Here is a 23,663-nt window from a genome sequence, read left to right as displayed (position 1 = left end):
AGCGCAGTTACCCCAGCTCCAAGCACAGCAGCTGCACCAACCGCAGCGACAAGTACAGTTGCTACTCAAACCACAGTGATAACCACTGCAGCCAAACCAGAGGACCAATTCGTGCCGATATCGGTTGCCTCTGTACGTAAAACAAAAAGCAAAAAAGAGGCAAGAAAGGTGAAGCAAGATGAAGAAACAATGTATTCACCACCTGGTCTAGCATCTGATCAGGAGTCATCATCACATGACCAAGAAGAAGAAGAAGAGGTAACTTCTCGACCTCGGACCTCAACCGAGCTACGGAATATGCGAAAAGATTTTACCCGTCAACCAGGGGAGCCCATCATCACCTGGTTACTCCGATGCTGGGACAATGGGGCCGATGGTCATGAACTAGAAGGTACAGAAGCCAAGCAGCTGGGATCACTTGCTAGAGAAGGGGGAATTGACAAAGCAATTGCAAGAGAGAAAAAGTCCCTCAGTCTTTGAAGGCGACTCTTGGCAGCTGTGAAAGAAAGGTTTCCATACAAGGACGATGTTATGAGTCATTCGGCCAAGTGGACTACTATAGACAAAGGCATCCAGTCTCTGAGGGAATCAGCCACCGTAGAGATGATCTATCACATCAAGCCGAATAATGGGGATACACCCATAGATCCAGATGAAGTTGAATGTACACGACACATGTGGCGAAAACTTACACGGAATGCACCGTCATCATATGCCCATTCATTGGCAACAGTAACCTGGAATGACATAGTACCACTAACAGTGGATGAAATGGTTCATAAACTCCGAGAGTTTGAAGACAATCTCACCCCTTCCATCATCTCAGCTGTGGAAGAACTGTCCCAGGACCTCAAACAATTGAGGGACGATCTATCTGATTTATCCAGCTCCTCACGTGTACCAACACACGTCTCAGCTATTAACAAAAGGCGTCCTATTGTTCGAGAGAGGAGATACAGGAGGTATACGCCACGGGGTACCCCATGATTTTACCTGTGGGATCACGGAGAAGACATGACAAAGTGGGATGGAAAACCTACTTCAGCTTTGGAGGAACGGGTGAGTGAACTGAAGAGGGGAGCAAGGGCCAAGACTGATCATCCCATGAGAGCTACGGCTTCAGTCTCTGGTGAGCAGTTTCCCAGATGGAGTGGAAGAGCTGATTTTACTTCAGCTCCTGTGATAACGAAGAATAATCCCTTTCACCATGACTTAAGTGTCCAACGCTGCGATGACCATTAGAGGGGCCCTGCCTCCAGCCAGGTGGAGGTAGGGGACAATCGGATTTACTGGACTGTGTGGATCAGATGGCCTGGCACATCAGTCCCACAGAAGTATAAGGCTCTAGTAGATACCGGTGCACAGTGTACCCTGATGCCATCAAGCTGTCAAGGGGTGGAACCCATCTATATTTCTGGAGTGACAGGAGGATCGCAAGAGTTGACTGTGCTGGAGGCTGAAATCAGCCTGACTGGGAGGGTGTGGCAAAAGCACCCTATTGTGACTGGTCCAGAGGCTCCATGCATCCTCGGCATAGACTACCTCAAGAGAGGGTACTTCAAAGACCCAAAAGGGTACAGATGGGCTTTTGGTATTGCTGCTTTGGAGACTGAGGAAATTGAGCAGCTGTCCACCTTGCCTGGTCTCTCAGAGGATCCTTCTGTCATGGTTTAAACCCTAGCCAGACAGCTTGTTCACTCACTCCCAGTGAGCGGTGCCGGGCTGAAAGCAATCGAGGTCCGTGTCCCCCCCCGCACCCGGGCTCTCCCCTTCCCCGCTCCCGGACGAACGGGGAGGAGGACCGAAAGAGTGCAACTCCCACGGGTTGAGACAAGAACAGTCCAGCAATGTATAACACAAATCACCACCGCTACCACCACCGACAGCAATGATAAGAGAAAATAACAAGGGAAGAGAATACAATACCACCTGCTGAAAACACATCCGACCCAGAAGCCCGTGTCCTTCCGGGTAACTCCCCATTACCCCTCCCACCCCGGGCATGACGTGCTGTGGTATGGAATACCTCTTTGGCTAGCCTGGGTCAGGCACCCTGTCTCTGCTTCCTCCCGGCTTCCCCTCCTCCCTGGCAGAGCATGAGCCTCACAAAGTCCTTGGTCAGGGTAAACATCACTTAGCAACAACCAAAAACATCAGTATCACCAGCACTGTTCCCAGGCTGGAAGTCAAAACACAACACTGCACCAGCTACCAAGAAGGAGAAAAAATGGCTGCTACTGCTGAACCCAAGACAGTAAGCGAGGGAAGATACAGACTTCTCTTTATCCATATGGCATGCTCGATCTTACTGCCCTCCGCTGCAACCTTGTTTGCTGCAGGAGTGCTAGAGCCACTTCACTAGTGCTCCCCTTTCCTTTCCCTTCCCTCTCTTAAGGGCCCCTTGACAGTGCCAGCAATTGTCATCACATGCTGTGGCTGGCACAGTGAGGTGGGCTGCTACTGTCAAGGGGGATGGGATGGAGAAGCCGGTGGCTGCAGCCGGTCCTGCCAAATCCGTGCTGTGCCATTGACTGACTGGGGGTCTGGGCTGTGGTAGTAACCTCTTTCTCCTGGCTTGGTCCCCTCAGGAGCTGGCAGCCAGGAGCATCCTTTGGGGTTTGGTCCAGCTGCTGTATCGCCAGATGGCCAGTGCTGTGCAAGTCTAGCAAATGATTTGGTGCCAACAATAAGAGAATTCACTCCCTGGAGCTGCAGTTGTAGCATTTTGCGGGAATCAGTTGTATTAAGATGTCAGACTGCAACGCTCTACCTGTGAGTTGTATTTTCTTAACTTAATGAAGGTTAAGCTGTCATTTTGGAAATCATTGTGGGCCATTCTGGAATAGACAGAGCTGCTTTATTAAAATGCTTTTCTTGCCTGGTGTGCAAAACTCCAGCTGTGCCCTAACTAGCTATTTAATATTCACTTGTTGATGGTGCTCAGCAACTTGGGGCTGCTTTAAGCAATAGTTTTCCAATTAGCTAGGTGCAAACGCACTTTATCAAATGCATCTGTACTAAACTTTTGAGATAATATATTCATAGGTTGTTAATTGTTCATTTCTGAGGCATGTGAACGTATTTCAGAATTGTTTTTTATAGTATACCTCTTCACATAGATAAAATACAATGTTGCAGTTCCTTGATTTGTCATCAATAAGATTTCACAACACAGTTCTGATGCATCAGTGTTATACATCATTATTAATTAATGAAAAAATAAAGCAAATTTCAGACCAAAGAAAAAAATTGAACTGTTCTTAATAGAGAAAGATAAAACTTCCAGTCCTGTCAAGGAAAGTTGTGTAATTAATATACTCTCTTTGGAAGTTCATGTTTTGAAGACAGATTTGCAGGCATGTGGTTCTGACTTTCTGGATTATAATAACATCTGTAAACAGGGTGAGGGTAGTGTTTTTACTCTGAATGATGGGATTTATGCACAGAAACTAAAGAGAAAAATTACTCAGTCATGTCATGAATTAAGTCATACAAAACAAATCTGTCATTGGCTTTTTTTTTCCTTTGAATATGTAGTTAGGTTTTCTTTTCTACTTTAGTTTACGCACGATTGATAGGAAAAGAGGCCTGTTCTAGGGCGTAAAATGTAGCAATATAGCTTTCACCTTTCTGCTACAACAAGGAAAGGGGAAAATATATTTCCTAGTTTGCCACAATGCACTTGACCCAAATATTTTCAGACAACCTGACAGAAATGACCATTTTACAATCTAATACATATTTTAGGGCCAGAGATAGTCTATATTTATTCTGTGAATATTTTTGTCAGATTCTGTCCTTAAAGATAAAATATTTTTGTCCAGTAGTGCCTATTATAAGATAGGGGATTTTGCGTTACCACAAGAAGGACAACAATATTCCGGAAGTGGAACAAAAAGGTTATCTCAAATGCATACAAAAATAGTTGACAATCTTGTTTTCCAGTTGCAGTATGCATTTAAAATAACCCATTAAATCTAGTTTAAGACTGCACATGACTATAGCATTTTTTCATTGTCCTGATTCAGTACAGCTGTCAGTAAACCATCAACAGAATTTCACTGCCTGAAAAAACTTGTTTTTAACAGAATGTTGTAATTTCTTCTGTCATGAAAAATAAATATGTTTTTGTTCTTATACATTGAGACTTTTGTGAAGGCTTTAGTTCCAATACGTTTTAGCTACTCAGTAGGTTGGGTAACTCAAGATTTCAAGCAAGGTGGCTGGAGTTTTCATTTAGATTCCAGTGTTTTCCCTCTAAGCCTCTAAAATTCAAAAACTAATAAGCTGTTTTTCATAGCTTTAGCAGGGTGGTACTCTGCTACTACAATGTGTTCTAAGGCAAAGGTGAGTCTCATTTCATGTGAAGGAGAGTATGTGCGAAGGATATGTGTCAGTGCAAACATTCTCCTGAACATACCCTAAAGCTTAGCTCTAGCAGTTCAAAATTATTTCTGGTCTTTTGTGTGTGAGAGCAACCTGTCCAAGCTGTAGTCCAGGGTTCATATGGAAGCATCAAAGAAATAATAACTGGGTATTGCACCTAAAGTTTTCTCTGTTTGGTTAGTGATGTTTTTAATATTTAGAGATAATATTAATGTAAGAATTATGTGTTTCTTAAGGGGAGAGAATCTGCAAATAGATTTAAAGATTTTGTAAAACTTGGAGAAAAATCTTAGAATTTATAGCTTTGATGTACTTCCTCCATTAAGTTTCTATTATTTTCTTATAAAAATTTCAGTATCTAGGATTGATAAGAAAGAAGCTACAACTAAAAACAATGTTATTTTCACTTTGGAATAGATAAATTTTTCTTATCTCTTGAAACATTTTAAGGGTTTGGAGGAAGGACAAGGGTGGATACATTCTGGGAGTAATTTTTAGGGGAAATTGCTAAAGATACCTAAAACCAAATCTGAGGTTAATAATAATGCATAGCATTATAATGTGCTTGGAAATGTGGGGTTGTTTTTTTTAAAATTGAATTGCTGCCTGTTATACCAACATCCTTACAGAATAACTTCTCAGGGGGAAATAATAAAGGGCAGACAAAAGGGTCTTGGAAGGAGAGAGACTACAGGGCAGATTTCTTCAGTGATGAAAATTTCAGTTCTTTGGTGCTCCCTCAATTTTTAAACAGGTAAAAAAATGATAAAAATATATGACAGAGTTCATGTAGAGGTAGTCCTGATGTCCCTCTTGCTACAGGATTGTACTTTTGGCTTTGGTTTTAAAAAAAGAGTGAGGAGAAAACACTCTGATGGAGTTACAGTAACTTTCCATTTTTGGGATCAAAATATAGTGTCAAATGTCAAATTGAAAAACAAAAGAGAACTGTTTTCTAGATTAGTCTTTTTGCTCTATGCAGGCTAATAATATGCACTGCATTTTAAAGACTTATCTTGAATTGTGAAGACAGAGAATAGCTGTCTTTTAAAGATCCACTTAAACAGATATAAAATAGAGGCATGTATAATAATATGTGTAAGCCAACAATAACTCACTTGGATGAAATGCCGCATTAATATTTTTGACAGTTTGTCACTATAATGTCTAAGGTGAAACTGAAAGACGTAAAAAGGTGCATTTACCATATTTTGATATCTTTAGAGTAATATACTGTAAATTGAGGCATGCAGAAGAACTCTTATTTAAAAACAGAACAGGCCTTAAAAGAGGTCTTAAAAAGGGAAAGCCTCAGGAAAGCATGGTCATAAACTGCCAGATCTGTCTGCCAGAAGATGTTGTTCAGGTGAATTGCCAAGCAGTGTTGCCCAGGCAGTAATATGAAGCTAGGAATGCAATGGTGTTTTATAACTAGACTGTGTTTAGGGACACTGTATCTGTTGCTTATCTGAATTAGCATTAGCTATTGAAATAAAAGCTGAAATGTTCCTCTAACCATGTAATATTGCATGTGTATCATTTTGTGGTTTGTTTTTTTTTTTTTTAATTTTTTTTTCCTTTTTTTTTTTAGTTTTACCATAACATAAAGAAGCTGCTTACTGATTTTTGTGGAGGCTTTAGTATAACTTTATTTGGTATAGGCAATGTGGATTCTTTTTTCTTTCTTTTTTCTGCTTGACTGTCAACAGGATGTTATCTGAATAGAATTCATATTAAGTGTCACCTAGGAGATATATAAAAGGAGCTCTCATACACTGTCACTGTTTAGATATTTCAGGAGATAACCAAGAACCTTTCTGATCTGTCAGCTATTAAAGGGAGTAAAAGTGGCAATTTTCTATTAAAGCCACGCACAGTATTTTAAGTAGTTGTAAGATTTAGGATCAGCCCTAGGGCAAGGCTATAGATATGTATGCAAAACCCCATTTTAACCTTCAGATTATCCATTTACTAAGGTAGAAGTTTACAGCAAGCAAACACCTATTTGCAAGATTTATTAGCTCTCTGAAATAAATTTGCTACTGTAATATCATGAAGGAGTTTTTCACCTTTTTTAGACAGTCTGTTAATATGCAGTGGATATTCCTCACCTCTGTTTTCAGATTCTTTTCAATTTAAGGGTAATATTACATTTTAAAACAATCTAATATTACTCAAATTTTGCCTCAGTACAAGTAGAGTCAAATAGGAGTTGTATATATTTAACAGCTCAGTCTGGGAGAAACACCTTTCAGTTTTTCAGTGACTTTTTCTGCACATAACCTTAACACAAAACACACTGAAAAATTTTGCACATGCTTGGCACATTACCAGAACCAGAACTGGTCTACAATTCTCTTGAACTTTAGTTCAAAAACTAAACATTTTTTTTTAGAATAAGGTAATGATCCCTCTTAGTAATATTTCTTGCATTGTGTATATTACGATACTTGTTTCTATTATACATTATAATTTAGAGTATAAATTACATGTATACATCATATAATAATATAAAATGAACAGGCTAGAAACAGAATGGTAATACTAACTTAAGTAAAATTGTTGTCCTTATAGTTCTCCTTTATTAGAGATATTTAATTAAGTATAAAATGGGGTTGCAAAATATGCTTAATATACATAAATATCCCCATAACTTATATGGTGCGAAACGTTTACTTCTCTGTCTTGTGGTTAGCTGTGAATCTCAAAACTTTCCTTACCTTTGCTGCTTAATTTCCTTCTGTGTCTTAGGCTGTCTTTCTAGGATAATATTCATTACATTGTATTGATGGTGCTGGTGAAAATTGACTTTACAATCATGATGCCTGAATGACAGGCATTAAAAGCACAGATCTTGTCAATTAGAATTGCTTGGATTACTGACAAAATATTGGTTTCTACTGATGGATGAAGTGAAAGGCACTGAAATTCAATATCAGTATTTGCAAGGAAGATTTACTGGTGACATTTAGACCTTTGAAAGTATGTTCGCAACAGAGTGAAATGATTATTCAATCTATAAGTGTGAAATAAATGTGGAATGGCAATGACTTCTTGCTGTTACATTTCTCATAGAGGTACTTAGGGACATAATATGCACACAGGGTACATGGACTAAGGCCACAGTGCAAATCTGGGATTGACAAATCCATATCCTAAACTGGCTGTGGTGAGCTGACCTTTGCCTGCTGTCAGATGCCCACCCAGCCTCTCTCTCACTCCCCCTCCTCAATGGCACAGAAGAAGAAAGTAAGATGGAAAAGCTCTTGGGTTGAGAGAAAGACAGGAAGATCACTTACCAGGTACTGTCATGGGCAAAACAGGCTTGACTTGGGGAAGATTAATGTATTGACCTTTAAAAGAGAGTTTTACCAAATATAAATTAAGACAACACCTCCAGCTCCTTGCCCTTTTTCTCAGGCTGAACTTCACTTCTTCACTGCCACCCTCCCTAAGTAGTGCAGGTGGATGGGGAATGAAAGTTGTGGTCAGTCCATAGCAGCTGTTCTCTGCCACTCCTCATGCTTTTCCACTGCTCCAGGATGGGATCCCTTCCAGGGAATACAGTCCTTCGTGGACTGCTCCAGTGTGGGTCCTTCCCTACCTGCAAGCAGTCCTTCAGAATAAATCAGCACCACAGGCCACGGTCTTTTTATCTATTGTCAGATAGATAAACTTGTCAATCCATGGTGTACTTTCATCGTTGATCTTGATTTATGCTAATGACTAAATAAGAAATATAGTAGGAAAGGCTATGAAAAAGAGTGACAAATTGAGCCATGTAAATACACTGACAGGAAGAGCCACTCTATCTGTACTCTTTTATGTGTTTTATGAAGCTGATAACTAAGTCAAATTTTACTTTCCAAGTGGTATTCTTGCTGCCTTGTTGGTGTGTTAATGATTTCTTGTGTCGGAGCATAATGGCATGCTCTTTGGGAGTTGTGAATTTGAAGTATGGGCATACTGCAATATTTTAATAGTTTCATATCCACAAATACCAGACATTTGTCTACCAAGACCAAAGTGCTAATAGCTAAAAATTAGTCTCCAGCTGGTGTTCAGAGAGTCTTATTTGCTTCTTAGCCCAAGTGAGCAAGACAGTTAATAAGACTGATGTTTAGGTTTAATCCAGTGTTGGTGCCTTACTTTTATTTTTTTCACTTTGGGATCATATGCAAAACAGAATGCACTAGAGCTCCTGTAGCCAGCCCATGAGTTCTGTGACACTTCAAAAGTATTAGGGCTTATTCTTTTGCTCAATGTGTACAAAAAGATTATCAGTATTTTTGAGGCATTTATCAGAAGAATGAAAAGATGATAATCTTTAAATTATCTGTAAAACATTATTTCTGATACAAGCAAACCCGGAATAATGTTTTATTTTGAAGTGCATTTAACAGGACTGTTTTGTTTGTTTTTTTTTCTGCAGCCATCCGCATCTCTTCATCAGAGAACTGCAAACTGTATCTTTCTCTTGGTCAATTTGGGAATTTTTTTCACAATGCAATTTGTTTGCATTTTTTTGTATTCTCTTGACATCTTTGGAATCTCAAGGTTAAAGGAGATAAAAAAGATTACAGATAGATTGAATTAGCTACCTGATAGAAGTATTTTTTTTAGCCAAAGTAATTTAAGAAGTCACTGAAATCAAGTAGGTAGCCAGACAGAAAGGATTGTAATCACAAGTAGTTAATCATGAGATTAAAGCTGATAGAGGTTACTAAACATTTCCAATCTTTTTGTTACTAGAATTTCACTTGTTTGGTATCTTACTGTAAGCAGTCATGTAAAATAAAAAATACATCTCTTATTTGAATAGGGAATCAGAAATAGTAATGGTTCTATACAGAAGGATAATCAAATACGGCTTTCATATCCTGTAAGAAACCCTTAGAGGTATCAGGCAATCATAAGCATTTATTGCATTAAAAATTTGACCGAGCAAAAGAATAGTCAGGAGACTTTCCAGCAACAGAGGTTTCGAAGACTGCAGGTCACCTTCATTAACAGAGCTTCATGGAGCTCCTGTGCAGATTCCCTTCCTGAAAACCTTCCACTTCAGATGGTATGAGACCTTGCACTGTGCGCCCCTTTTATTCATGAACACTTCAGCTTTCTCCACAGGTACTGGCATTTCTTTACATGATTTAGGGAGATGGTAACTGTTGCCTAACTGAAATCTTACATCCTTTGTTATATTGCATTAATACTTCTAATTGATCCAAGACTTATGTTCCTTATCTAGAAAAAAAAAGTGAAACAATCTTGTTTTCTCATCTTACAAATCTGATGAAGAACTAAATACAAAATCACATTTACTGAAGCCATGTATAAGAACAAATATATAAAGCATAGTTTTATACTTAAACCAGGGAAAAATGGCATTCCTCAGGGTTGGAACTGGGACTGGTGCTGTTCAACATATTTGTTTGTGACAGATTGAGATTGAGCACACCCTCAGCAAGCTTGCCGACACCACCAAGCTGCATGGTGTGGTTGACACACCGGAGACAAGGGATGCCATCCAGTGGGACCTTGACACGCTTGAGAGATGGGCTCATGCAGACCTCATGCAGTTCAACAAGGCCAAGGCAAGATCCCACGCTAGGATTGGGGCAATCACAAGCATTAATACAGGCTGGGTGGAGAATGGATTGAGAGCAGCCATGAGGATGAAGTACTGTTGGGGATGTTGGTTGATAAGAAGCTCAACATGACCCAGTGATATGCATTTGCAGCCCAGAAAGCCAATCATGTGCTGGGCTGCATCAAAAGGAGCATGACCAGCGGGTCAAGGCAGTTGATCCTGCCCCTCTACTTCACTCTCATGAGACCTCACCTGTACTCTGTTCAGCTCTGGGGCCCCAAATATAAGAAGCAGATGAACCTATTGGAGGAAATCCATAGGCGGGCCACAAAGCAGATCAGAGGGCTGGAACATGTCTCTTGTGAAAACAGTCTGAGAGCTGGGCTTGTTCTCCTTCCCTGGAGAAGAGAAGGCTCCAGGAAGACCTTAGAACAGCTTCCAGTGCCTAAAGAGGGCCTGCAAGAAATTTGTTGAGTAGCTTTTCACAAAGGTGTGCAGTCATAGGACAAGGTGGAATGGGTTTAATCTGAAAGAGAGTAGATTTAGGTCAGATATAAGAAAGGAATTTATTATGAGGGTGATGAGGCACTGGAACAGCTTGCCCAGAGAAGCTGTGGCTGCCCCATTCCTGGCAGTATTCAAAGCCAGGTTGGACAGGGCTTGGAGCAACATAGTCTAGTGGAAGGTGTCTCTGCCCATGGCAGGGGTTTGGAACTGGATGATCTTTAAGGTCCTTCCAACCCAAACCATACTGTGATTCTACTAATTCCTTTGCTACTCACATAATGGATAACCCTGAGACTGTATTTTCCTTGCAGGAGCTGGAACAAACCATGGGATTAGGATTCAAAGTGTTCTGTTAATTTCTTTTTAATTTTTCATATTAACAGTATTTTTAGTTCTTTGTACCGGCTGAATGTTAAAAGCTGAGAGCCAGGTAAGCCTGCTGTCATTACCATATTATTTTTTAGATACTGATTAAATGTGATATGAATATGGGAAATTCAAATCGTGATTATTCCTTGTGTGAAGGAAAGAGGAATAAAATTTACTGTCCTTGTATGGAAATCTTTTCCTTTTGACGCTGCAATGAAAACTCATTTGTGGACTTATTTTGTATGCAGCCACAATAGATTGGTGCATTAATAAACAAGAGGATTTAAGGGCTTAAGGAACATGAAAACATTCCTACTAATACTGATATTTTGTAAGCATACTAGGAGGGTGGCACAAGAGTGGTAAGGTGTTTAGGGACGGTGAGCTAGAAGTGGAAATATTAATCACAAGGGAAATGAGCTATGGGGAAAAAAACATTTAATTGGTGTCAAAGTGATTTATAAAGCATTATGATTTGAAGCCTTATTGCTATAGGAAATTAATGTCTTCATGATTTCAGATTTAAGTATCTTTCTAGGAGTAAAAGAAACTTTAAACAAAACAATCAAACAATTAAAATTATGCCATATATTTAGAGGTAAAATAGGCATTAAATTGCATGTATTTGAAACTTTTACCTAAAAGTCTTGTCTTTTGATATGATTTCCATTTGTCTGAGAAATTTTAAAAACCTTGGCATAACACTGGTGGTATTTGAAAGCTATGTAAGACACATAAGATGGGCCCAGCTCGTTTTAAGTTTGCTGAGGTTGTAGAGCTCAAATGCAGATATTTTAAACTCAGAAACTTTTATTTCTCTAGAGGCACAGATCTAAGCACTTTTACTTCTGAGACATTAGCAGCTTGGACAAAACTGGCATTTTATATTTTACATACACTGGCTTATAATACAAGTTGGCTGTAACATGGATTGGTGGTTACTGCAATTGAACTTGCACTTATCAGTAAATGTGCTTTGCCTAAATATAATTTGGTATCTATCACATTTGTTTCTAACAATCTATAGTCACTAATTATAAAAATTCTTTGTCTGGAAATGTAGCACCTCTTGAGACTTTGAACTGCAGGTAGAAAATTTCTCGGCAGCCACCACAGAACTGTGCAAAATGATAGCTGAGATGTGATTCTGACAAAGCAGAAAATAAATGCTCGCATTGCAATCTATTAATGAAGAATAAATACTAGAATAATATTTGTTCGCTTGATCAGTGTCAAGATGAAGAGGGATTTCTTTATCATTTCAGATTAAAAAGACATAAATATACGTAACGTGGCCAAACAGGGATGATTTAACATTCCATTTGTGCATATAAATCTGTTGGTTCAACTCTCTCTTGAAACTAAGATAACCAATTTGGATGTCCTTTTTTCCATACGATCTTAAAATTTAACCCTTCTTACAGTAATCATCCCTCTTAGCTGAGGCCCGTACTTTTTCTTTTGAAAGCTTTGGATATGCTTTTCTTGGGATAGGTTCTACATATATGTACATTTCATACATATCTGCTTTAATTTGTCAAGACATTACCTAATTACATCTCTTCTCTGCTGCCTTGATCTGTGTGACACAGTTTGCACAACTTGGCTTAAGGGGGATGATGACAGCAAAATGTACCAGAACTGGATTTTTTTGCCAGGTTGGTGGCAGTATATCAGAAGAGGAGAAAATCTAGGGATACAGTTCAGCACGTCATTCTTGTACTAGGGAACCCAAAAATGGTCACAAGACACAGGTGTGGCCTCAGCAGTGATGAGTAGAGGAGAAGGATCACCTCCGTCAGCCTGCTGGCAGCACTGCTCTTAATGCAGCCCAGGATACCCCTAATCTTTGCTGCAAAGGCACATTGCTGGCTCATATTAAACTTGGTGTCCACCAGGACACCCAGGTTGTTTTCTTCAAAGCTGCTTTCCAGCTGGACAGCCCCCAGCATACAGTGATGCATGGGACTGATCTTCCCCAAGTGCAGGACTTTGCACTTCCCCTTGCTGAACTTTATGAGGCTCCTGTCATCCCATTTCTCCAGCCTCTTGGAAAATTGCTGAGGGTACACTCTGCCCAATCATCCAGGTCATTAATGAAGATGTTTAAAAGGACTAGACCCAGTATTAACCGCTGTGGTACTCTGTCAGTTACTGAGATCCAACAGGACTTAATACCACTGACTGCCACCCTCTGGGCCTGTCCATTTAGCTAGTTTTCAATCCACTTCACTGTCTGCTCATCCACACCATACATTAGCAGCTTGTCTATGAGGATCTTATGGGAGACAATGTCAAAGGCCTTTCTGATGTCCAAGTAGATGATATCCACCACTTTCTCCTCATCTACCAGGTCATTCATTTCATCTTAGTAGTTAATCAAATTCCTCAAGCATGACTTCCTCTTGGTGAAGTCATGCTGACTACTCCTGTACCCAGGCAGGCACACGATGCTGTTACTTACTACCCCTTGTATCTGCCATAGGTACAGTGCATTTATACTTCTTTGCTTCAAGGCATAGATAATCATCCTCAAAACATGCACTTTTGTAAACATGCTAGTCAGATTTGGTAGTCAATGTTGGATATGAAATGTAGGTGTATGCATGTCTTGAAATGAGGTGATATGCACAGTTTCACTGGGGTGGAAATATAGAAACAAAAGGAAGCTGACAACTGTACATGTATGACAATTTTTTTTTTAAAGTTCAACAATGGAAATGTTTTCAGTTAAAAATAATCTGGAGTTTCTCTGAGAATTTAAATCTTAGGCAAACTGCATCTTTAAAAGAAGGTACAAGCTGCAAGAATCAAAGAAACAAGAAATAATTTTGTGAAAGGGAATAAAGGTATTACCCTGAAACTTTACTCCATTAGTTACATATAAAACCTCTTGCTGATTCAGAAGTTTCTTGTCTGAAACTGAAATTCAGAGAGCACCACAACAGCAACCAGAGACTTTATTTCCTAAGTTTAGAGATGTTTGTTGTAAAGAAAAGTGCTATTGGCAGGAATGCCACAGTGTGGGATCAATTTAGCATGAAGCAGAACTAAAGGCAGTGAAGCAACAATTTTAATATATTGCCCTGGATCTGCAAGAAGTCACTAGGGAGAACTGAATGACACTGTCATGGAAATGCTATTATCAACTGAATGATAGCTCTATGTTCATACTGACCTTACAAATCCTGTGTGGTGGAAACACCTGAACCAAATATAAGTGCTTGTTAATAACATGTGACTAACCTTTTTAGGTGCTCCTTCTTTTTTTTCAGTCCCCACCCCTCCCCCAAGTGAATTGAAAACATGTTTGAAAAACACTATGCGAAGACTTTGAAAATGACCTTTTTCGTGCACATGATGATAGACGATAGGCTTTGAACTGTTTAATTTATGTATTTTTGTGGGAAAAGGGGAGACATTTTGATTTAAATCAATTTAATCTTATTTAATTTTACAAGACAATTAAAATCCTGTTGCTCTAAGATCATAGGCCAAAACTATGGGTTTTTATAGTGAAAATATGTGTTATGCAATCTGACAGGTGCTGAGAGCTAAAAATATCTCAGTAAGACACTTCTTTGGAAGCTGTGCCACTTGGGTACTATTCCTTGTGCCATTGAAGCTTTTACAGAACGGATTAGCTTTCACAGCAAGAAATTGAGCTCATCTTCCCCTTAGCAAATGGTCAAGCAACTCTCTTGGGCAATGAAAAGTGTGAGCTTTGAATTCTTCATCCCTTAGGCTGAGCTGTAAAAAGGATCTTGGTCTCCCATAACCACATGTAGAGCTGTAAATTTTGATCCATGAATTGCTACTTCCTTTGGCAAAACAATTCTAAAAGGCACTTTGTTTTTTCTCTAGCCTGAACCTTGTGATATATCTGGGGTAAAATAATAAGTCATTTCAATCTGAGTATACTTTTGACAAATTCACTATCCTGCCCCTTCCTTTTTATTTTTGAGGGAGCAATTGGTGGTGTTTTTTGCCAACCTCTGGTGTCAGTATCTTTCTGTTCTAATGCTAGGCAAAAAATGACATACCACTTTTTTTTTTTAAGGGACTGGCAGAGGTCCAGATGTGTGAGTAGTACAGTTAGTGAGTCATGGACTAAACGATTTCTGTGGTTCTTTGCCAAACACCTGTATCTCCTGTGGAACTGTATGTGACGGAAAGGCCACTGACGTTATTCTACTCCATTAGAATAAGATGAGGAGTAAAAGACTGTATAATTGGGTATTAGTCTTCATACAACACCTGATGTAATAAGCCAGCATAGAAGCTCTATTTATGGCAAAGTTACTACACTTCTCACTGTCATGGTACTGAATGTGAGGAGGCCTGTAGGCTATGAAGAGATCAGCCTCAGTCACTCCATTGCCCATCATGGGCTGTATCTCAGTCTCTTCATTGTTCTTTACAAACAATTTGTGCATCTTCAGAGATTTAGTTAAATGTTTTGAATGGATGTTTTGAGGCTGGTTAAAACCAGAAATAACTAGAGCATTTGATTAAGTTGAATGTCCATCTGTTCTAAAAAAAAAAAAATTCTAAGGAAAAGTTTTCTTTTTTCCATATTCATGGAAATCAGATGCAGAGCTCCTGTCATACTGATGAAAAATCAGTTTCAATATTTTTCCTAGCTCAACTCTGAAGATGTGTTTTTGTTTCTTTCTCTGTCACTGATCCTTCCTCATCCAATAAAGATATCCAATTAGAAAAACTATCACATTGATACAGTATGGACAGACATAGATTTACAATGACAACAAAAATGTAAAAGAGGTATCACTATTTTCAGCCTTCTTGAGAGGGAAAAACTGAAATCAGTGGATGCAATTTATAAGGCTAAAAATGTAGCCCTCTGACAATAATTGGTATCATTGGGATTCTACAAGATAGGGGGATTATCTCCTACTTTAGTTAGTGGAGGTATACTGCTGAGTACATTACTGAAAAACAGAAAAAACCATTATCATTAGTTCACAGCTCTCAACAATCACACCTTATCTGGCTTTTGCTTAATGCTCTCCTTATTTATTTAACTGTGTGTTGTGTATGCAGCAATCGAATGACTGTAACAGATACTTAAAAGAAAGTGAAGGGCTATAGCAGAAGTTTGACCTTGCTCTGCCCTATGATGGAAAATTCTAGTCACATACACAGAACATTCCTGTAGTTGGTGAATACAGGATATGATTTACCAGACTTGAACAAAATTCCATATAGTGTATTAATATCCTTGTTAGAATGCAGTGCTGGCTTTAGAGCTGATTACATGGTTTCGGGATACTAGGTAGGGGATGGTGTGTGGTGGTTTTGGTTGAATTAGATGTTCTGTGATTACCAGTTTTATTTAACACCCATTTCCTGTGTTTTTAGAGCAAAGCAAAAAGATGCCTGTTACAGAAATTTAATCACTAAAAGTAGTATTGCCTCCAGGAAATTATTTTTATTTTTATTGATCTTATTTTATGGAATGTGTTTAATGTATAAAATTGAGTCATTACAAGTAAAATATAAATTACAAGCTTGGTTGAGGGAGGGAGAAAGAGTAGTGGAGAGATGTGAAAGATTTTTGTCTGGCATTATTTTTGAAATCAACACTAAAATTAGATGCACAGAAAGCGATTTCTGACTCATTAAATGTAAACTGCTATAGAGGTTATTAAACCTTTTTTTCAAGATGAACTGCTTAATTAAATAGTTATGTCTTCACTGCAAAAGGATGAGTTTCCTCTGAGAGAGCCAATTGAACATAGTTATTCAAGTATAAAATCCTACTGAAGAAAACATGGAGGTGAATATTCATCTTGGTCTCATTTAAGACTGGCATGTGTCTCATGCCCATTTTACCTTTACTAGTTGCAATGAAATAAGACTAGACCATTGGACCAATGAATGGGATTAAATAGGATGATTTCTATTATCCAAATGTAAGTACATGTTTTGGAACATGTGTTGAAAATGATGAATTTGAAAGCATCCAAAAGTTATTTAAGTTTTACACAAGTGCATGATGTTATCTTAATGAATAAAAATCCCCACCAAAACATGTGATACTCTTTATGCCAAAAAAATAGAGAAAATTAACTTGAATTTCCATAAAAGTAACTGACTGAAAAACCGATTACAACTTAAAGTCGGTAAACATTCAACTGCTGACAAAATTTGAACTATATTCCAACAATTAATGGTTTCCATGTCACTTACCAAAAAAGTGTTTCTTTAAGCTTTCGATTTAGGAGCTTAGTCTAAGATCAAATAACTTATCTTTCAGGGTTTCACCTTTGTGAAATGACTTGTAAACATCCTGTGCTGGTTTGGGCTAGGTTAAAGTTAATTTTCAGTTGGTGGTGAGCAATTGTTTTCATTTGCATCATTTGTCTATCTTGGGTTTTATTTCTCTCTCTTTGTTACATTAATTTTCATTAAAACATTATAATTATTATTAATATTACTTATTATTATTGTCTTATACTGTTTTTATCTCAACTTATGATTTTTCTCACTTTTACTGTTTTGATTTATACTCTCCGATCTCGCTGGTAGGGAGTGAGAGAGCAGCTGCCTGATGCTTAGTTGCTGGCTGGAGTTAAACAGTGGCATATCCTTAAATAGAACCTGCTTAGGAAACAAAATAAATTAAAGCTAATAAGGACTGGATTCCTGTGCATAGTACTTTAACACATTTTCTTGATTATCTATACATGTTCTTATGTAAAGCTTGTATTTGTGGTATACAGTCTCCATGAGGGTTCATAGGAATGCTACCCAGGGAAGGAAAGAGGGATGAATGAAGTAATTAATTTTATAATTTTCTTTTATTGAGCAAATTATGGCATAGCTCTCTGTTTTGGAATGGCTCAGTAGTAACAGCAAAAAAGCTGAGGATATGATCACAGAACTCTGGGGGGAGTTAGGACTTGTTGGAGCAAGTCCAGAGGAGGGCCACAAGGATGATAAGGGGGTTGGAGCAGCTCCTGTATGAAGACAGTCTGAGGAAGGTGGCTTGGAGACCTCATAGCCAAGAAGGGAAGGCTGCTTGGAGACCTCATAGCAGCCTTCCAGTATCTGAAGGGGGCCTACTAGGATGCTCATGAGGGACTCTTGATCAGGGACTGTAGCAAGAGGACAAGGGCTGATGGGCTTAAAGTGAAGCGGAGGACGTTCAGGTTAGCTAGAAGGAAGAAATTCTTCACTGTGCGGGTGGTGAGGCGCTGGAGTGGCTTGCCCAAGGAAACTGTGAATTTTCCATCTCTGGCAGTGTTCAAGGCCAGGTTGGATGGAGCCTTGGGTGACATGATTTAGTGCCAGCTGTCCCTGCCCATGGCATGGGGGTTGGAACTAGATGATCTTAAGGTCCTTTCCAACCCTAACGATTCTATGATTCTATGATTCTATGATATTTTCTGTGTGATTAGGGTTTGAATATAAAGGACAACTATTGTCTTGGTAGAGTTCATAGTTGCCTGAGATGTAGAAATTAATGCTTTCCTTGAAATGGTGTAGTATTGAGATGTTCTTGCTTTAAAATAGTTTCATATTACTACTGCCCTTGAAACTCCCTTTTCTGTATTCTCCAAGTTTCTTTCCCTTGATTAATCTTTGACTTTGTGACCTTAGTGGCAAAATCCCTGCTTGCTCATTTGAAATATAATTTTCTGGGAAAAAGGGATTTACTTCTGAAAGAGAGGTGATGAGGGGGAGCAAGGTGAAGATTCAAGGTTTTTACATTTAAATATTAATATGCTCTTGACTTGTATACTATATTTGTTGATGTCTATCTCAGTTACTGACTTAACATAACCAACATTGAATCTAAATAAATTGGTTTTGAAGGAAAAATAGCTCATGTCAATCTGTCCTAGATTGAGATATTGTTTTATTTGTATTGCCTTTCCTTTGACTGGCTAAGAATGCCAGTTCATTTGACATGTTTGATCTCCTTTTTTTTTTTTTCCAACTCAGTACTCCTCAGTTCAGGGATTAAGGGTTCTGTTATTATTATTATACGATTCCCATTATTGCTAAAATTATGCACATTTTGCTACTCTGTGGATAATGTTATGAGGAGTAAGGGGAAGCAGATGATGACGTTATTCCCGTTCTTCTATAGCATGTGCTTCTCATTTATGCAGCTAAAACCACCATTGCTTCACATCCTCAGTAGACTATCCAGATAGGGTAAATCTGATCTTGAAGTTCCCCTGCGTTATTCATAGCATCAAGTGGTTGGTGGTTCAGATTGTAATTTCCTATAATCAGTTTTCTGGTTCCTACAGATCAAAGAGATTTTTAATTATGAAGTACAAAGTTATACATGGACTTATCTCTCAAAGGAATGTTAAACCTCGCTAAATTATTTAAATTCCCTCAGAAGCTGTTAAACCTATGACCAGGATTAAGCAGTAGCTCTTCAATTACCGGTATATATCACATTTTTATTGCTTTCTCCTGAGTGGTAATCCCTTCTCTAGCTATGCTTTTCCAAAATGCAAGAACTTCTCTCTCCCTTGCCTTTCTCTATTAGGTTTCTGAAATGCTAGAGCAGATGTTTACTTGTGCTGCCACTGCCCTCACCACTGCTGGTCCAAAGCTGTGTGATAATCCTCATATTTCCTTTGCAGCTTTAACTGCACAAGTGTGTTTTTCTGTAAGCATTTAAGTGTGACTTTTGGACCCTTGGATGCAAGGCAGACCTTGTGAAAGAAGGTGTCTGAAGTATGAATACAACAGTTAGCTTGAGGATGAGTTTGTTTTGTTTTCTTTGCTGTAGCACTGATGTGGATTTCTGAACTTAACTATGTGTCAGTATCTGAGAGGGTATCATTCTCACTCACCATTCATGACTTTCTGAGTGAAGCTAGTGGAAATACCAGCATTCACAATCAAAAAATCATCCTTTGGTACCTTGTTGTTCTTCCTTGATGACTTACGCTAATTCCCATTAATGCTTTCTCATTTCTTTCTCAGTCGTGTTTTCCTTCACAGACTATACCTGTCATCCACTGCTCCTTCAGCTCCTCTCCAGTTTCTCTCAGGCAACCCCAGCTTCAGCCTTGACAGCTGCATGCAAGACTCTGCTCAGCTCTACTTAAGTGGTAATGCACACAGGAGAGGGATATGTAAAGCTTTGAAAAAGGGATGGTCCTATTTAGCCCTATAGCTGTCCTAGAAGAGAAGAGTTCCCCATGTTTGATTTCCAAAGGGAAAGTATGCTCAAATACAGCATAGTTGTCATATATGTTATCATTAGAATTTTTTGTGAAATCAGCTGATATTTTTAATTGAAAAACATGCATCTGACAGACTGGATTATCAATAGGCACCACTGTAAAGTAATACTACAAAAAAAATGCAGTCAATTTTCCTGCAGTTGCAGAAGTCTAGCTGTGGTAGTTTCGGACAAACTGCTGTTCTGCTAACAGGCAGGGTATGCCACAAAACCAGCTACATAGTAGCTATATAACATGCACAGTTTATTAAACAAGCACAATAAGCACACTGAAGCAAACAAGCACACTAACACAAACTGGGTATATATCTATATACAGTAAATAAGTACAATAAAACAAATCATATATATATGTATACGTAAAGTAACGAGGGAGATTAGCATTACTGCATTGAGAGAACAGAGACTGAGAAGAAATATATCACCAGTTACCACCAAATCATCATCCAGGCCCACACTTCAAGCTGGGAAGACACATTGCAGCTAATGCCAGGAGTCTCAGGTAATTGGGAAAATTCCTACGTGGTGCACCCACACATGGGTGAGGCTTTGGATTTGGCTACCGGGGGTCCTGCTTTTATACCCTTAGAAAAACAATTAGCTTTATACCAGTTCTGTTTACTCATAGGGCTGTGTAGTTTCTCATGATCTCACTGTTGTCCATGCTGAGAATGTTGCTCAAGGCACCCTGGCATGGCCAAGTACGAAGGTCATAGAACAGCTGCACACCTATGTTTTTCTGTCTCTTTCCGGCAAATAGTCACAATGAACATAAACATATATACTCTCCTGAATAAACCGACAAAAACATACTTTGTCACATCTCTCAGTCATGAGTGGGAATCAGCTCTCAGCTAGGTTCCCATCCATTACAACTGCCCTCAGCTAAAAGCTACCGTCTCTTTGACAGGGATGTCCCAATTTTCAGCTGCTCCAATTTAGAGCCTGCTGTGGTTGCACTCACCTCAGATCAGTTGGCAATGTTAGTATTAGGTGCTGGGGGTGACTAAGGCACTGATGTGATCCCTTCTGCAGCTTCTGCAAGGGGCTGGTGGTGATTTCAATAGGAGCCATGCATTTTTAACAGTGGCAGCTGAAGCCTGCAGAACTTACAGTACATAGTTTATAATTAAGACCTATGAAAGTAGGATTCAGAGGTCAGTACAGTAAGCATCCAAGCCACTATTGTCTTTCTTATCTTATACTTTTAGGATTATTATAGATTAATATCTATGACATACTGAACAAAATGTGAAAATACTCAACCCAAATTTGACTTCCCCATTATATACTACTGGCTATTTTAATATTCTTTGGAAAAGCTTCTGAAGCTGGCACCATAGGCTATTAACTGAGTTCTCTTTTCAGTCCGTATGCACACACAAATATATACATTTTCATACATATGTATATGCGGATAAAGGCAGATGCAAATACTTGGTTAGAATATAAATGACATTGTAACTTGATTGCAGAAGTAGAGTAACAGGCAGAATACTTGTAGTTCCTTTTGCCCAGTGAAGATTATGTAAAATTGCATTTCAGGGACTGATGGTGGAGTGATTAGCAGCAACGTACAGTGCAGTGAAAGGTCATAGAGGTTGAGTCCCCTCCCAGAAATCACTCAGTCTTGAAGGAAGTCTAAATGAGTTGAGCACTAATGCTGCAAAATCTCTCTGCTGGCCACCTGTCTGCAAAAGGGTAGCAACTGGTACTTGTCTGAGATTGGCTTGAAAATGGAATTGAGAGCCCAGTGTTCTTAAAAGAAGGGGGAAATAAATGTTGAATCAGAGGCAAGGCAGAATGTACATGAAATTCTACTTCCTTTAAAATATGTTTTGGTTGTAGAAAAAGGAAGATGATAGTGGGAATTGATTAAAACAACAACAACCCACCAAACACCCACACATCTTTAAAACAAAGGAATCGAGAGAAGAGAAACCCTCACAGAAGACTTTAGAGTCCTATGGGATCAAATGTTGTAGCACCTACTTTGGTTTGACTCCCAGTGAAACTTCTCATGGTTTGGCTACATGAGAACCCAAAAACCCAGGGCAAATATCTTGAAGTACCTCTACTGAGGTCTCTAAGAACTGGGAGGTTCGATGTAAAAATATGCCCTGGAGGAAAATAAAGTATTCTATAACAGGGTTTTGAAGTACCTATGAGATTTAGCGGGACAAATCTCATAGATCTTTAATCTCTCATTTACAGTCCTCTTGGCTTTAGGTTAGGGACCTGATCTAACTCATTAAGACAAACAGCTGAGTAGTTTTTAGACATTCTAGTAATTCTAATTGGCTCAGAGAGAGGAGTGAAGAGAGGCTTTGTAGTTGGAACAGATGACCTTCAGAGGTCCCTTCCAACCATTTGTGATTCTGGGAGGAAGAGGAGTTATGTTTGGGTGGAAGAGTGGGAGGAAAAAGCTATGGGGAAGAGGTAGAGGACTTTGACTTCCAGCAGCAGTGAACTGGTATTTGGGCTTCTCCTGTTTCTTAAAAAAAGTTCTTAATGAAAATGTGTATCCTCACACCTCCTTGTTATTCCACTTCCTTGTCTCTGTTTGTGTAACTGCCAGCTGAGACTGGAGGCTTTTTACAGCACAGATCTTATTATTCAGTCTGTCTGTAAACTGCCTACTCTGGTGCTTGGGCTACAGAACTATTTATGAACAGTAATAATATACCTGTCACACACTCCAGTAAGCGATTGCTTTATCTCCTGGCATGATCATTTTTATTTGTTTTTTTTTTTTGGTAGGGTGTTATTCAAACTGGCTTTTTTTTTGGCCAGCAGCTGCACTTTGAAATAGTCGACTTTGATACAGTATTATTTTAATCCTTATGTATAACTATTAAATATCTCCTTAAAGCTTCTGCGTCTCAGCATACAACAAGAATTATTTGTTTTCTGAGCTTTTTCCAGTTTGCAGTGGTTGGCAGAAAGCTGACCTCTCCTTACACTGACCATGCTCTTTTGGGTATTTGAATTTAATAACATTGAATTTCAAAGGGAACTTGTTCACTTCCTTTTCCTTTCCCACCTTCAAAATTGTGCTGCCAGTATTTTACCATAAATGCCTTCAGATATTTAAGGTGACTTGCCTCACTTTCATCTAGCTACTTGAACCAAGTGACCCTTGGTTTAGTATGAGTGGGTATAAGTTAGGTATCTGGTGACAGCATGCACAGCATGAAATGTATTTTTTAAGTATATACACACACCATTCTTACTGTACCTTTGTAAAACAATTATGTCTGTAAAGGTTTATGAAAACATTAAAAACTGGCTGGAAGAAAAAGCATAGGAAATTCTCTTTTCTCCTTCTCCTTTCTAGAGGACTGCATAGGTTGAAGCTCTTAGGACAGTAAAAAAAAAAGCCTTATGACAAAAAAAAATTGCACCAACATGTTCAACAAAATGCAGTTAATGCTTAAAGAATACTTTCTCTAACAAAAACAGAAAAAGGCATCTATTTGTACAGTTTCTTGCAGATCAGCACTCAGTAGTGTTCTACACGTAATTAATGTGCCTTTTGGACAAATATTCCACACAAAGCCATGATCACATTGT

This window comes from Pezoporus occidentalis, unplaced genomic scaffold, assembly GCF_034315485.1.
Source record: "Pezoporus occidentalis ecotype Australia unplaced genomic scaffold, CSIRO_AGI_Poc_V1 ctg4, whole genome shotgun sequence".
In the NCBI taxonomy this organism is placed as follows: Eukaryota; Metazoa; Chordata; class Aves; order Psittaciformes; family Psittacidae; genus Pezoporus; species Pezoporus occidentalis.
The sequence above is the reverse complement of the archived record's forward strand: the minus strand, read 5'-3'. Positions refer to the sequence as shown.